The sequence below is a fragment of the Brassica napus genome, chromosome C3 (genome assembly GCF_020379485.1).
Source record: "Brassica napus cultivar Da-Ae chromosome C3, Da-Ae, whole genome shotgun sequence".
In the NCBI taxonomy this organism is placed as follows: domain Eukaryota; kingdom Viridiplantae; phylum Streptophyta; class Magnoliopsida; order Brassicales; family Brassicaceae; genus Brassica; species Brassica napus.
Window position 1 is genome coordinate 64,467,745 of NC_063446.1, and position 15,506 is coordinate 64,483,250.

General features: G+C 38.4%; 1 pseudogene; it reads right to left on the reverse strand.

The window, feature by feature from the left end:
• Positions 1-3,215: 3,215 nt before the first annotated feature.
• On the reverse strand, positions 3,216-15,069 carry LOC125583262 (annotated as a pseudogene).
• Positions 15,070-15,506: the final 437 nt, after the last annotated feature.

Consider the following 15,506-nt stretch of genomic DNA (forward strand, 5'->3'; position numbering starts at 1 on the left):
ACTACCATGTTCATAATCAGTTTCCCCATGATGATACCAAATTTTGTAACTTCGTGTAAACCCACTCAAATATAGATGAGTCAAAACATCCCACTCTTTAATAACCTTTCTATTTTTACAATTAGAGCAAGGACATCTTAACATACCTGTTTTTGCTTCCGGTTGTCGGTGAACTAACCCCATGAATTCGGTTAAACCTCGTTGGTATTCTTCCGTAAGCAATCTCGTGTTCGGATCCAAATGAGGTCGATCGATCCAAGAACGAAAATAATTTGAAGAAGGCATGTTTTTTATGAATCAAATTCGTGTGTACAGAGAGTAAGAGGGAGGATGAAGATATGGAGTGAATGAAGAGGAAGAGGGGTGCTTGTATTTATAGTTGAAATCCTGCCGACAGACCGAGGAAATTCCGACGGAATTCCGACGCCAACGGCTAGTTCGTCGGAATTTCCTCGGAATTTTTAAAATCCCCCAACGGCTATAATATATCCTCGGAATTCATCGGTTTTTCCGAGGAATACATTTTTCCTCGGTATTCCATAAGAATATTCTGACGGATTAATATTTCCTCGGAATTCCGTCGGTATATTCCGAGGAAACCAAATTTTGTATTTCTTCGGAATATCCTCGGAAATTCCTCGTGATATTCCGAGGATTTCATTTTTTATTTTCCGTCAGAATGTCCGTCAGAATACCGCTGTTTTCTTGTAGTGATAGATTCCTAAAATTATAAAAAATGTCTTTTATTTATTTATTAAAATTCATAAGAAATGTTTACACTTTACAGCATAGAAAATCTCAGATCCTACCTAAATTCTGATATGGCTCTGTTGAAAACATTTCAGATTCTGGCCGGGCCAATGAAATAAGCAAAATAAAGTTTGTTTATAAGGGTCATTGAGGGGGAATCAGTTATGTCAATTGCACGATAAATAGAGAGCTGAATAAACTAATGAAAAACATGTTAAATGAAGAGTTGAAAAATAAACAATCATTTTTGTAGTAACTAGAATTAAATAACATATATGGAATATGATTTTGAGTCAAGGATTGTGGCCGTAACGTGTGATAGTTTTTTTGAGGTTTTTAGAAATCATTTCTTCTTGTTGTTAAGTTAACAAATAACGTGAAATTGAAATATCAAATATGTTCTCTAATTTACTGAGGTTTTTTTGCTTTGAATATGTAGACCTACCGTGCTCTACAAGTAACTAATTGTCGCTGGATCAGTTCTCGGCGAGAATAGCTGAAAGGTGTGTTAAGTTGATATCTATATATCTTTTTCTTTTTTTTTTGGTAAAAATGTTAAATATATCCTCTTTCTTACCGTGTGCTAATTCAGCATTTGCTTTAGGAGTTGGCTTCGTTAACTGATATTCACTCTTATCTGGTTTATTTTTTATGAAGTTTTTACAATTATTGGATCTATATAACCAATTATATTCTGGAACTTTTATAAATTTATTGAATTATAATAAATTTCTATATCTTATGATATTTTGCAGAAAAAATATTTTTATAAAATTGAGGAAGTAATAGTAAAAATATGATTTCTACTACTAAAAAGTACAAAATATTAGAAATCATCACCAATTTTAATTTTATAACAAGAAAAAAAGATACTTGAAAAGAACACCTAAATGGATAGCCAATGCTCATGTTTAACTGATTTTATAAACTAATAAAAATGACTTTTTATATGTGTTTGGCTAAATTAAGTGAAATAGAAATAGTTTTTTATTTAGTAAAATAATTATATGGAGTGAAAAATTAAATGACAATAAATGTAACATATTTTATTATTTTGATTTAAATTATTATTTTATTCACAAAGGCATGTCTTTGAATTATGTTAACAAACTAAATCAAACGTTTAACCATATGCAAAACCCAGTTATTTTATATTTTTGATTTTATAATTGGCATAAAGTTAATGTTGATTAACTAATAAATAAAAATCTGCATTATTATTATTATTATGGTAATATAATTAATGATTCGATGTATTGTTAATGTACTATAATTAATAAAATCGTTAAACTGAGTGAAATATGAAAATACAATTATATTAATAAAATTACTAAAATGACATTATAGTTTTTTTTATACTGCTATTCATGTTTCCAATTACTAAAAGAACAGTGTAATGAAAATAATAAAAAGACAGTGTAATGAAATTATTAAAATTACTAAAATGACACTATCTATGTTTCCAAACAATTCTCATTTATAGTGTTATCCATGTTTCAGTACTAAAAAGTATTTTAGTTTTAATAATATAGACTAGAGCTTGTATAAATAGTAGAATATATTTCTAAATTTTTTCCCTATTAAATAATTATTTAATATAAAAATTTTTAAACACAACAATAAGTTTATAGGTTATATTTATTAATTTATTTTGGTTTTAAACTTTCAACTGTATCAGCTGTATTTTCAGAATATGATATACACGTCTGCACGAATTTACTTTTATTTTTTATGGATCAAAAATTTAATATATGATAAAATTGTTGTATATATTATTTAAAATCTGGTGCTATATATTTTATACTCTTCAACATTAATCATATTGAATTTGCATTGCCTATTATATCAAAATATAATTAAAATAACATATTAATTTATATTTTAGTCATATTACCTTAAAGTCTTATTGATCAGCTAATCAACCCCATGATCATGCTACGTTATTTTTTTTTTTTTTTTTTTTTTTTTTCATGCTACGTTAGTTGAATTTAGCTTTTCACAGGATCTCATGTTTTAATCAAACAAAATTGTCTAATTCTTATTTAGATCATGAATCAGTCTTAATTGAGTTACATAACATGATCAACAACAACAAAAATTAAGTTCATTAGGATGAAACACCCTGACAAAACTAATGAATAACGTTTAAAGCAAAGCAACTATAGATGAAAGTTCCCTAACTTCTTTGTAATGAAACAACTCAGAGTGTATATGGTGTCTTTATAGATCTTTCTTATGTGCAGCTTATGAAATATTCTCAAAACCAAAAGCATTAATACGGTCTAGTGTCCAGAATCCTTGGCATAAAGATTGACCAGACATTCCAACTGGTTACTCAATCTCAGCTGCAAATCTTGAGATTAGTCATGAGCTCCTCAACCAAGCCATTCTCTGTCTCTTTCCTTGTTTGCCCCAAAACAAGATCCTCCTTGGATCTTTCAACATGTCAAAACTAGGATCTGTGGTTTTAGAGACTAGTCATGAAGCCTTCTTAACGGTAAACACAGGTTTGCCATTGAAAGGTAGAAGATTCCAGTAAGAACCATGTTGATCAACGTAGCAGCTTATCCATTTTATTTGATAAGAACCATCTGGTGGGAAACGCGAAACATCTAGCAAGCAGCTCGAGAACCCTTGTCCTCACTCATTTGGGTCGAACTGCACAACCGCAGAAACAACATTGTTGCTCCAATCAAACCGACCTGAATTTTGCTTCTTCTTACCAGACTTTGTAATAGCATATGATGAAACAGATTGTTACTCATTTCTACCATATCTTCATCTCTCCAAGGTGAATAAGATATCTTGGTTTCACCGTATTGAGTAGGAGTGTGATAAGCTAGTTTGGTATATATAGAGGAGACAATACAGTTTGGTTAGGCGAAGAGGGACTCGCCGTTGTTGTATGTTTTTCAACTGAAGACAAAGATCCAGTGACAGCTGAAATCTTTGTTATACTGAAACTGTATCAGGAGTACTCTTGCTGATGTCCGAAGTAAGAGCAAATAGCTCGGCACCAACACAAAGCCTTAAATTAAAAACAAACGAAAACATATTTAGCCGAGAAGATACTCTTGTTCACATCTTTCACTTTAGTACCATCCATCATCAAATTCAATTTTGATTTTCTTAGAGTTATTTGTAAGTTAACACTATGAGAATACCTTATGTTGAAGAAATACTTGGAATGCCAAAAGGAATCTGCATCCATTTCATAATTGCTTGTGAAAGTAGATTCCTGCAACTTTTGGTAATCTCAGACATAATCTCCTCTTTGTGATTTACATTAGACTGATTATGGAATCCATGAATGCATGCAAGAACATCTCCGCAAAAAGTGAGCAGAATCTTCACCTTGCCACAAACTCTCAAAACCTGATTCCTAGGTTGCAGGTGGAAACAGTTTAGTGATTCGTTTTCCTTCACGAGTACGTTAAGCTTTTCGCGGGTTTCAGGGTCCACCTTCCACAGCCGTTGAACTAAACCTTGCACAAGCCTCGAGCAAACACCACTTTGTAAAGTGAAAGGAACCAAAATGTCATGAAAAGGAACAATTCCAGCAGAAAAAGGCAGAACTGAACAGCTAAGTGAAAGAGTTGTGATATTGCTAGAGCTGCTCTCGTCTATGTCAACAAAATATGCACCTAACATATCAAACTCCTTCGCCAACTTCTGAAGCAGAATGAGAGATACGAGGAAGCTGTTGCAGAGAATTACAACCAGTCACCTTCACCTGCTTCTTGTTGCAGATATCTTGGTTCAGCAGTCCAAGGCATTCCACGAGATCAATCACAGTTTCCAGTACTCGTGTCTTTAGAACCAGGTTTGGAAACAGAACACCTCCCTCGATGATGCTGTAATGTTCCCCAACATTCCCCAACATTCATGTACGCTTCCTGAAGAGCTACGCAGTGAGTAAACTCTCCAGGTGATTCTTTACAGAGTTCTGGTAAATAACCGCTACTTCTCAACCAATTGACTAACTTGAAACTCACACTAGGCATGAGATATAGAAGGTAGGCTGAATAATTACTTTATTAGATATGTACAAGGTATTTATACAAGACATACAAGTAGGGTAAATAATATAGTTATGTATTTACATAGAAGTCCTTAATGTCTTAGGTATTTCCTTAACACGCCCCCTCAAGATGGTGGAACTTTGGTGACACCAATCTTGTCTCGTAAAGTCTGAAATGAAGTCTTTGGAAGCGGTTTGGTTAGCCCATCGGCCAGCTGATCGTGATTCTGGATTTGACCACGAACAAAGTGGTAGTCAAGCGCAATGTGTTTCATACGAGAATGGAAAACATGATTTGCACAGAGATAGATAGCGCCGATGTTATCACAGTAGATTGTAGGGGAGGATGGAAGCGAAACGCCAAGTTCCGTGAGAAGAGAACATATCCATCGGAGCTCAGCTGCAGTATTAGCGACAGCACGGAACTCAGCTTCCGTGGATGACCGCGCGACCCCTTGCTGTTTCTTCGATGACCAAGACAGTGGATGTGTGCCAAGATAAACGATGTAGCCATTTGTGGAGACGTAGTCGTCGCTGTCTCCAGCCCAGTCACGTGATGGTCTCAGCCATGGATGCCGGTGAGTTTGTAGATCCAGACATCGTGAGTTGAAAGAAAAGAAAATTTTGAAAGTTTGAGAGATGGCTGCTTAGGTTAGATCAAAGCTCTGATACCATATAGAAGGTAGGCTGAATAATTACTTTATTAGATGTGTACAAGGTATTTATACAAGACATACAAGTAGGGTAAATCGTATAGTTATGTATTTACATAGAAGTCCTTAATGTCTTAGGTATTTCCTTAACATGAGAAGCAATTGGAACTTCCCTTCAGCGTGAGATAAATAAGTTAAATAACTTTAAACCAAAAACAGTTGATATTGGTCTTAAGCTTGTCAAAAATCAAAGCAGATGTGACCCACGCACCCTGCGTAAACCCCAGCTCTATAAGCAGGCCAGTAGCTTCTCTCAGTTAAAATCTGAGCCGAGCATTCAAGAGAAACGATTCCAGAGTCCAATATATCAGCAGCGAGACGCCAGAGTGTCCATCTTCATCATTCACAGGTAATCCCCAAAGAATTGGAGGATGTAATAGCAAAGCAAACATCATTTGTGTGTGGCAATCAAAGAAGCTGCATGAACCTTCACTTTTTCGTAAACTTGAGACAAAACAGAACCATCACGACTGTCCCACTTTTGCCTTTACAATTGATGACACCAAGCAGCAGTTCATGAGATCTATCTGTTTTTCTTAAGCCATCAGTTAAGCTCACTATATAACCAAGGGAGTAACCTGACTTTGTCAAGCACTACCAGTCTAAATTCAGAATGTTTTCCCACTAAACGGTGGAGAACATTGAAGAGGTTTTGAACCTCACCAACTAGTGCAGAGTCAACTTGACAGGGATCGGAACACAATCGTGACAGTAAGGTAATCCTGTCCATGATTAATCCAACAAGCCGCAGCGGAAGAGATGTTGAAGAAACCTCAACTGATCTTATCTCTGCTGTCCGCACTATATCTTTTCAGATACTCACCAAAATACTGATAGCTAAACAGTTGCTTGAGAATATTTGAGAATGGGAAGCAATCTCAACAATAGCTATGAGCTGATGTAATTCAGATGCATCAGCCATGCATTGTTTGTAGACAAGTATCTGCATTAACATCAAAGAAAGTAAGTATCTCAATCTGAAACAAAACAAAAATTACATATCTGGTTTATGCATCACCCTTTCGAAAAACTTGAAGAGCTTTTAAGTTGCATATTCGGTGAGAGCTCTTCTTGTTTAAGTAAGATGGAAAACTTTGCAGTTTCGCTTTCATGGACAAGAGAGAAGCACATCCCTCTTTTAGTGAGGAAGTGAAGACATCTTAGTACCGCAGCTCGAACATGAGTGGTCTTATCTTCACCAAGAAATGGCATGATAACCTCTACCTTGTGAACATAGCTTGGGCTTCGGCAAGACAGATGGGCCAGAAGCAATGCTGATGTGACTTGGGCCAAGAACACGCAGGCCCACTCCAGCTGAAACACCTAGTTACATATAAACATAACGTGAGTATGTTGATTAGGTTAAGCCGTACAATACAAGAAGGTTGTTATATAGCAGACAGCAACAAGTATTCAGATCAAGGTGAAGTGCAAGGGGAAGGAGACAACAATACAAGATCAATAGCTTAGGCCTAAGTCCAGAGCCGGTCCTAGGTTTTAGAAGGCTGGAAGCAAAAAAAAAATGTGGCTACTTATCAAAAAAAAAAGAAAAAAATCCTTACTACAGCAGATTCGAACCCAGGACGCCGCAAAGAAGTCTATTATTTGTATGCTATACCACTAGACTAAAGAAGTTTTTATGAATTTTGTGGCCGAAAATACTTGATTAAATTTTATGGCCGGAAGCATGGGCTTCATTGGCTTGGCCCAAGGGCCGGCTCTGCCTAAGTCTAGTTGATCTAAGGACTTTGTTGTATTCTCTTGTGAAGAGTATTTGATACTTGTGTAACAAACTATCTAGAACACTACTTTGGTGTGTCTAGAGTCTCTTTGATCTAGTGAAGTTTGGGAGCAGAAGTTCTCCCACGAGACGTACCGTGCCGAGGGCCGGGAACTCGTTAAATTAATTGTGTCATTGCTTTCAATTTAAAACCTAGATCTAAGACTAACTCAGAACCTAAGTAACCTAAGCTAAATTCTCTTACAAGTGGTATCAGAGCGCCCGGGTTATTAAGGCTACTTAGGAGAGAGAGACAGAGTCATATCCATTACCTGTTCAATGGTGACTTCGAAGGAACGTGTGGATATTGACCGGTTCGAGGGTGATGGTGATTTCGCCCTGTGGAAGGTGAGGATGCTTGCTCACTTTGGAGTGCTTGGGCTTAAGTCCATTCTCACTGACGAGAAGCTTCTAAAGGAGGGATCAGACGCAAAGGATGAACCCGAGTCTGCCATGAAGGACTCGGGAAAGGAACTGGCTGGAATTGTTGACCATTCACCTGCGATAGACCCTGCAAAATTTGAGAAATCAGAAAAGGCCAAAGACCTGATTGTGCTGAATGTTTGGGAATAAGGTACTAAGGAAAATTCAACATTGTGAGACTGCTGCTGCAATGTGGAGTACACTGAACAATCTCTACACAGAGACTTCCCTACCCAACAGGATTTATCTACAGCTCAGGTTCTACACTTTCAAGATGGATGACTCAAAATCTATTGATGAGAATGTTGATGACTTCCTAAAACTTGTAGCAGACTTAAACAATCTGCAAGTTCAAGTATCTGAGGAAGTTCAAGCTATTTTACTGTTAAGTTCTCTACCTGCGAAATATGATCAACTCAAGGAGACTCTCAAGTATGGGAGAGACACACTGAGCCTAGCTGAGGTTACTGGTGCTGCAAAGTCTAAAGAAAGAGAGTTGATCGAGAGTGGTAAGTTCACCAGGTCAGGTGGAGAAGGTCTGCTTGTAGACAGAGGCAGATCAGAACAAAGGTCCGGAAAGGGCAATGGAAAGACATACAAAGGTAGATCTCAGAGTCGACATGGGAGATCCAAGTCTCATTCCAGGAACAACAAAAACACTAAGGGATGTTTTGTATGTGGAAAGGAGGGTCATTGGAAGCGTGATTGCCCTGACAGGAGATCAGCTAAGTCGCAAGACTCGGCGAATGTAGCAGAAGAGGCAAAGCAACCTCTAATACTCACAGCCAGCACTGAATACACTAAGGACGAGTGGGTGATGGACTCAGGATGCTCATTTCATATCACACCTGATAAGAGCTTCTTATTTGATTTGGAAGAATTTAAGGGAGGCAAAGTGTTGATGGCAAACAACACTCACAGCAACATTCAGGGAATTGGGAAAATTAAAATTCTAAATCCAGACGGTTCGTTGGTTATCTTAACAGGAGTTAGATACATGCCAGGCATGAGCAGAAATTTAATTTCTTATGGAATGTTGGAAACAGCAGGATGTCGATATGAAGGAAGAGATCTCACAGTTAATTTCTTCAAGGATGATAAAAGGGTTCTGTCTGGACGGTATCATCTGGGATTGTATTATCTTCAAGGAACAGTTTTAAGAGGAGAAGCTAATCTATCCAGAGCAGAGAAGAATATGACTAATGTTTGGCATTCACGCCTCGGTCATATGAGTCTTAATAACATGTCAGAACTTGTCAAAAGGGGATTTATTGTCGACAAGGATGTTAAGACGCTGGATTTCTGTGAACATTGTATAATTGGGAAGTCACATAAGCAAAGCTTTCCCAAAGCTAAACATGTGACTAATGGAATTCTGGAGTATGTTCATTCTGACTTATGGGGTTCTCCTTCTACACCAGAAAGCCTTGCTGGAGCTAAGTATTTCGTCACTTTTATTGATGATTTTTCAAAAAAGGTCTGGATTTATTTTCTGAAGACTAAGGATGAGGTATTTTATAAGTTCAGGGAATGGAAGGCTGAAGTTGAAACTAAGACAGAGAAGAAAATCAAGTGTTTAAGGACAGACAATGGTTTGGAGTTCTGTAATAAACAGTTTGATGATTACTGCAAGAAGGCTGGGATTAAGAGGCACAGAACCTGCACTTACACTCCGCAGCAGAATGGAGTTTCAGAAAGAATGAACAGAACAATTATGGATAAGGTGAGATGTATGTTAGCCGAATCTGGCTTGGACCAAAGCTTCTGGGCAGAAGCTGCATCTACTGCGATTTATTTGATTAATAGATCACCTAACTCTACACTGGAATTCAAAATGCCTGAAGAAGTGTGGTCAGGTTATAAACCTGATTTGGGACATCTCAGAACGTTTGGATGCACTGCTTATGTGCACATAACCGAGGACAAAACGGGACCTAGAGCCATCAAGGGAGTGTTCGTAGGATACCCTATGGGCACTAAAGGTTACAGGGTCTGGATAGAGGAGGAAGGCAGATGCAGAACAAGCAGAAACGTTGTCTTCAACGAGGATGAGCTGTATAAACACACTGTTGCTAAAGGAAAAGAAAGCACAGCAGTGACTAAGAAAGAAAAACGAGCTAAGAAGAAGGTTTCTTTCAGTGATGATTTGATCAGAGGGCCTTCTCCTTCTGTCGAATCCGAAGGAACATCTAATCAAGGTGGAGAAGAATCATCGTCTAGCTCTAACAGCTCTAGTGACGAAGAACAAGATCACGAGGTTGGCAGTGAACGTGATCACGAGGTTGAGAGTGAAAGTGGTGACACTGAAACTCTTGACACCTACGTTCTAGCATGAGATAGAGAAAGGAGACAGAACGTGAGACCACCATCTCGATATGAGGATGGGAACTTTGTGGCTTATGCGCTCAATGTGATTGATGATTTGGAAGTTCAAGAACCAAAATCCTATGAAGAAGCAATGAGAAGTCGTGAAAGTAAGCAATGGAAGCACGCTGCAGAAGAAGAAATGGAGTCTCACAGAAAGAATGGAACCTGGGATCTGATTGATAGGCCTAAAAAGGCAAAGCTTGTGGGATGCAGATGGCTATTCAAGCTAAAGCCAGGGATCCCAGGTGTTGAGAATGAACGATACAAGGGCAGATTAGTTGCCAAAGGATATTCACAGAGAGAAGGAGTCAACTACAATGAGATCTTCTCTCCAGTGGTAAAACATGTTTCCATCAGGCTAATGCTTAGCATTGTAGTGAATCTAGACTTAGAACTAGAGCAGATGGATGTGAAAACAGCTTTTCTACATGGAAGCTTGGAGGAAAGAATCTTAATGGAACAGCCTGAAGGCTTTATAAAACCAGGAACAGAGAACAAAGTGTGCTTGCTGAGAAAGTCTCTGTATGGTTTGAAGCAGTCTCCAAGAAGATGGAACCACCGGTTCAACAGCTTCATGAAGGATCAGCTATTTGAGCGTTGCAGTAAAGATCTATGTGTCTATATGAGAGACGTTAAAACCGACAAAGCCATCTATCTGCTCCTCTATGTCGACGACATGTTGATTGCTTCAGGAAACAAGAAAGTGATCAAGGATCTTAAAGAAAAGATGAGTGGAGAGTTTGAGATGAAAGATATGGGAAAAGCATCCAGAATACTGGGAATGGACATCATCAGAGATAGAAAGAAAGGAACATTGATTCTGTCTCAAAGAAAGTACATTGAAAAAGTGATAAAAACATTTGGAATGCAGGACGCCAAGGCTGTAGTCACTCCCACCTCTTCTCAGTTTAAGCTCGAAGTCTAACAGAAAAAGAATGGAAAGAAGAGGCAGCACATATGGAAAGGATTCCATATGCCAGTGCCGTAGGAAGCCTAATGTATGCAATGGTCGGGTCGAGGCCCGACCTAGGATTTGCAGTAGGCTATGTTTGTCGCTTCATGAGTAAACCAGGAAGGGACCACTGGTCAGCAGTCAAGTGGGTTCTACGATACTTAAAGGAAGCAATGAACTCATCTCTAACATTCAGAAAGCATTCTACACTAGAAGTTGAAGGCTATTCAGACTCAGACTATGCAACAGACATGGACAGACGACGCTCAGTTACAGGTTATGTTTTCAAGTTTGCAGGCAATACAGTTTCATGGAAATCATGTCTACAATCAGTTGTTGCACTTTCAACTACAGAGGCCGAATACATGGCTATGAATGAAGCAGCTAAAGAAGCAATGTGGCTAAAAGAGATATGCGCAGAGCTAGGATTCAAACAACAGGGAATCAAACTCTACTGCGATTCTCAAAGTGCCCTAGCTCTAGCAAGAAATCCAGTCAATCACGAGAAGACTAAGCACATAGCTACCAAGTTCAACTTCATTCGAGACCTAGTGGAAGCAGGAGACATAGTTCTACACAAGATTCATACAAATGTTAATCCTGCAGATTTCCTAACGAAGACAGTACCTGGTCAGAAGTTCCAGCTTTGCTGTGAACTTTTGAATGTCCACTGATGAGATAGGAAGACGCTCCAGGTGACTATGGTTGTCTAAACTTCACCCTCGCAGATCACAAGTAACAAACGCATGTTAGTGAACACGAAAGAGGAGTCAATTGATGGCCAAAAGAATCGTGACAAGAGACAGGAGATGTTACCTGGAGCAGAAGTAGAATCGAGAAGAGTCATCGGTTCAGGTGGAGAAGTTCACCAAACAACACCAACCAATCACGGGTTTGGTGTTAGGAATGTCGTCACCAACCATTTCTTCAAAGTGCTTTTCTAAACCACAACGAGATACAAGAAACAAAAGGAGTTGTTGAGAAGTTATGTTGATAAGAAGCAGGGAAGCAGCGCATTTAGAGCTCACCGAGCTAAAGCAGAGTACTCAGACCGAGATACAGAATCATTAGGGTCATACTAGGGCCGTCATACGTGAGGGTGCCCTGAAACGACAGATGGAACAGATCAGAGTAGATCGAAAACACGCAAAAAGAGGGATGAGGACTTGTCAGTTCATACCTCGGTTCACAGAAGAGGTGGAGCGTGACAGTGGAGCTCGAGTAAGAGCCGGAATCATGTCGGAGAAGACATGCAAGACACAAGGAAGTAAAGGATCAGTGAAATTCCCAAGAAAGCTCTCGACTTTCTTTACAGAAGACCCTAATCTCAAAGCTAAAATGGAGATCAGATGTACCTGGAGATAACAGAGGAGCAGAGGAACGTCGGCACAACAGAGCTGATCGAGATCTCTCGGAAATCTGAGCCAAGACCATTTCTCTGGTGGAGGTTCGCGAGAAGAGAGACGGCGAGAGAGAGAGAGTAGAGACTGATGTCTTTCTTTCGCAAGAAGACAAAAGAGACCAAGGCGTGAGGCTGTCAGCACGAGGGTTCATCGAGGTGGGCCAGGATCGGGCCTTAACCAAGCTGGTGGAGATTTGTGATCATAGCTTGGGCTTCGGCAAGACAGATGGGCCAGAAGCAATGCTGATGTGACTTGGGCCAAGAACACGCAGGCCCACTCCAGCTGAAACACCTAGTCACATATAAACATAACGTGAGTATGTTGATTAGGTTAAGCTGTACAATACAAGAAGGTTGTTACATAGCAGACAGCAACAAGTATTCAGATCAAGGTGAAGTGCAAGGGAAAGGAGACAACAATACAAGATCAATAGCTTAGGCCTAAGTCTAGTTGATCTAAGGACTTTGTTGTATTCTCTTGTGAAGAGTATTTGATACTTGTGTAACAAACTATCTAGAACACTACTTTGGTGTGTCTAGAGTCTCTTTGATCTAGTGAAGTTTGGGAGCAGAAGTTCTCCCACGAGACGTACCGTGCCGAGGACCGGGAACTCGTTAAATTAACTGTGTCATTGCTTTCAATTTAAAACCTAGATCTAAGACTAACTCAGAACCTAAGTAACCTAAGCTAAATTCTCTTACATACCTGTAACCACATTCGATAATATTAGATTTTTTCTCTTTATCTATACAAAAAAAAAAAAAAAAGGGTTTTTCACTTTCCATCAGCCATCCAGTGAAGACTCAAAACTCTCAGAAAAGAGTGTCAGGATTTTAGAAATGGGAGAATAAGACTATAAATATCTTGTCGGTATAACAAGAAATTTTCATTTCATCTTTTAGCTTCTATAGTTACAGATTTAATTTTAGAAAGGGCAAACATATTGAGTGCAAGAAGAACATACAAGTTCAGAAGCAAGATGAGTAGATCTTGAAGCAAGCTTGGTCAAAGAAACCAGGAATTGAACCAAATTTTCCTCGTTTGATGACTCCTCCAGCAGCAATAGCTTCATACAGATCTGCAGTAACACAGATGACTTCAGTTAATGAACTATGATAGTCCGTCCCTACACTAGCAGACTTTCATCATGAGAATAGATACTCCAATCACAAAGTTTGAAACTCTCAAAATGGCAACAAAAGTGAAATTAAATTCCATTCTATCAAGTTTTTCTTTACCAGAAATCTCTTAATAGCATACTATAAGTGAATATTTTTTGAGTATTAGAAGCAGGTGGAATGAGAACCTTGAATGCTCTGTTAGAAATTGCATGTGAGCATCCCATTTTTGCAAAAACTCGCACAGCAGCTAACCTGATCTTTGGCATTAACTCCGGAAGCTTCACCATGTCATGTAGCATCCCAAAAACAACCAATGCAAAGTCATCTGCTACTTCACAAAAGTAACCTGCAGCAAACAGAGATGATCTTACCTGCGAGCAGAAAATAGATCAAACCATTCAAGTTTTCACAAAAAAAAAAAGCAACAATCGATTCTAGTAACTACCAAACTCGAACGGCATAAAGGTTAGTAATCCATTTGGACAAATCATAAGAAAAACTCCAAGATATTTTATCATAAACATTACTCATATTACTCACACGTGAAGGTTGTAACCAAAACTCCCAATATGCTGAAAAACTGATCTATTTATACCTCCAGATCATGTGAAGAAGCCATACTGGTGAAAATCAAGTGCCGAACTCGCTGGCGGAATCTCTCCAACAACCAAACAGAACCAAAGCCAAAGCTTTTGCCTCAGAATCACCCCCTTATCATAAACATTCTTCACTACTCTTTTAAGCATCTCCATTTGGTTATACACCCTACTCCAAAATCATTTTTTATATATGTACTTACTTTATTTCCTTCCCACAATTTCTCAAGGTTGCTATAACTCATAATTATTTCCACCAGGTACTCCGGATTAAAATTAGAAGGCAGACATGTCAACGGAAATTTGCTCCAATGCAGTAATCTAACTTCTCGAGGTAGGCAATTCAGACTTTCTAGTATATATGGACTGGGGTGATTTTTATCACAAAAGAAAGTCTTAAGAATTGGACATTCTTTCAAAGGCTCCATCACTTATCTTCAAAATTCATTCCTAGAACACTTGGACTACCCTGAAAAGCACCAAAGATAAATAAGCAATGTATTGTTATCAAATTTTGCAGGGAGAACTGCAGTGTAGGAGTAATGTGAAAACTTACTATTGTATCATTACGTAGTACTTGGCAAATATCTCCATCATCAACCAAAAACTGACGCCGGCCAGGTTCATTAGGGGATTGTTTACGAACAATTTCTCTACCTAAACGTGCTAGCAAATCATGCATCTTTATATATCCCCAGATGAAGGTTATGAAAGATTTCTCATCTAAAACTCGAAGACGACCTCTCACACCATCGAAATTATGTGCAAGACACTCTTCCACTTTATCAATATGTTGGTCGTCGAAAAAGCAGGCTATATGAAGAAATAAAGCTTGATCTTCCTCGCATAAGGCATCATAACTGAACTTTAAAATACTTTCTGTTTCTCCGTCAAGTCTGGTTCTTAACCTCGGTAGCTCCTCTTCCCACTCCTTCTTGTGCATTCCTTTAAAATAAGATCCCATAACCCTTAGACATTAAGAGAGATTACCAGCATGGTATGTAACTTCACAAGCAAGGTCTTGAAAGCCATCATATGGGGAATTTTGACAAAAAGCATTCATGCAGAAAATTTCAAGAGCCTCACGAAAATGTGGGAAATCAACCTTGTAAATACGGTTAATCCCATGTGCATTCAAAATTTTCTTATCTTGCGTTGTGACGATAATTCTACTTCCAGGACAAAACCACGAAGGTACTTTAGCCAAGGCATCTAGTTGCGCTGAATGGTCCACGTCATCGAGAACAACTAACAGTTTTTTTATCTTAACCTGTCTTGTGCAACTCCTAAATGACAAATACTGACACCTTCGTGGTTGATTATTTGAGATAAGAACTCTTTCTGTAATAGCAGTTGGGCGCTGTATTCATCGAAACAAGG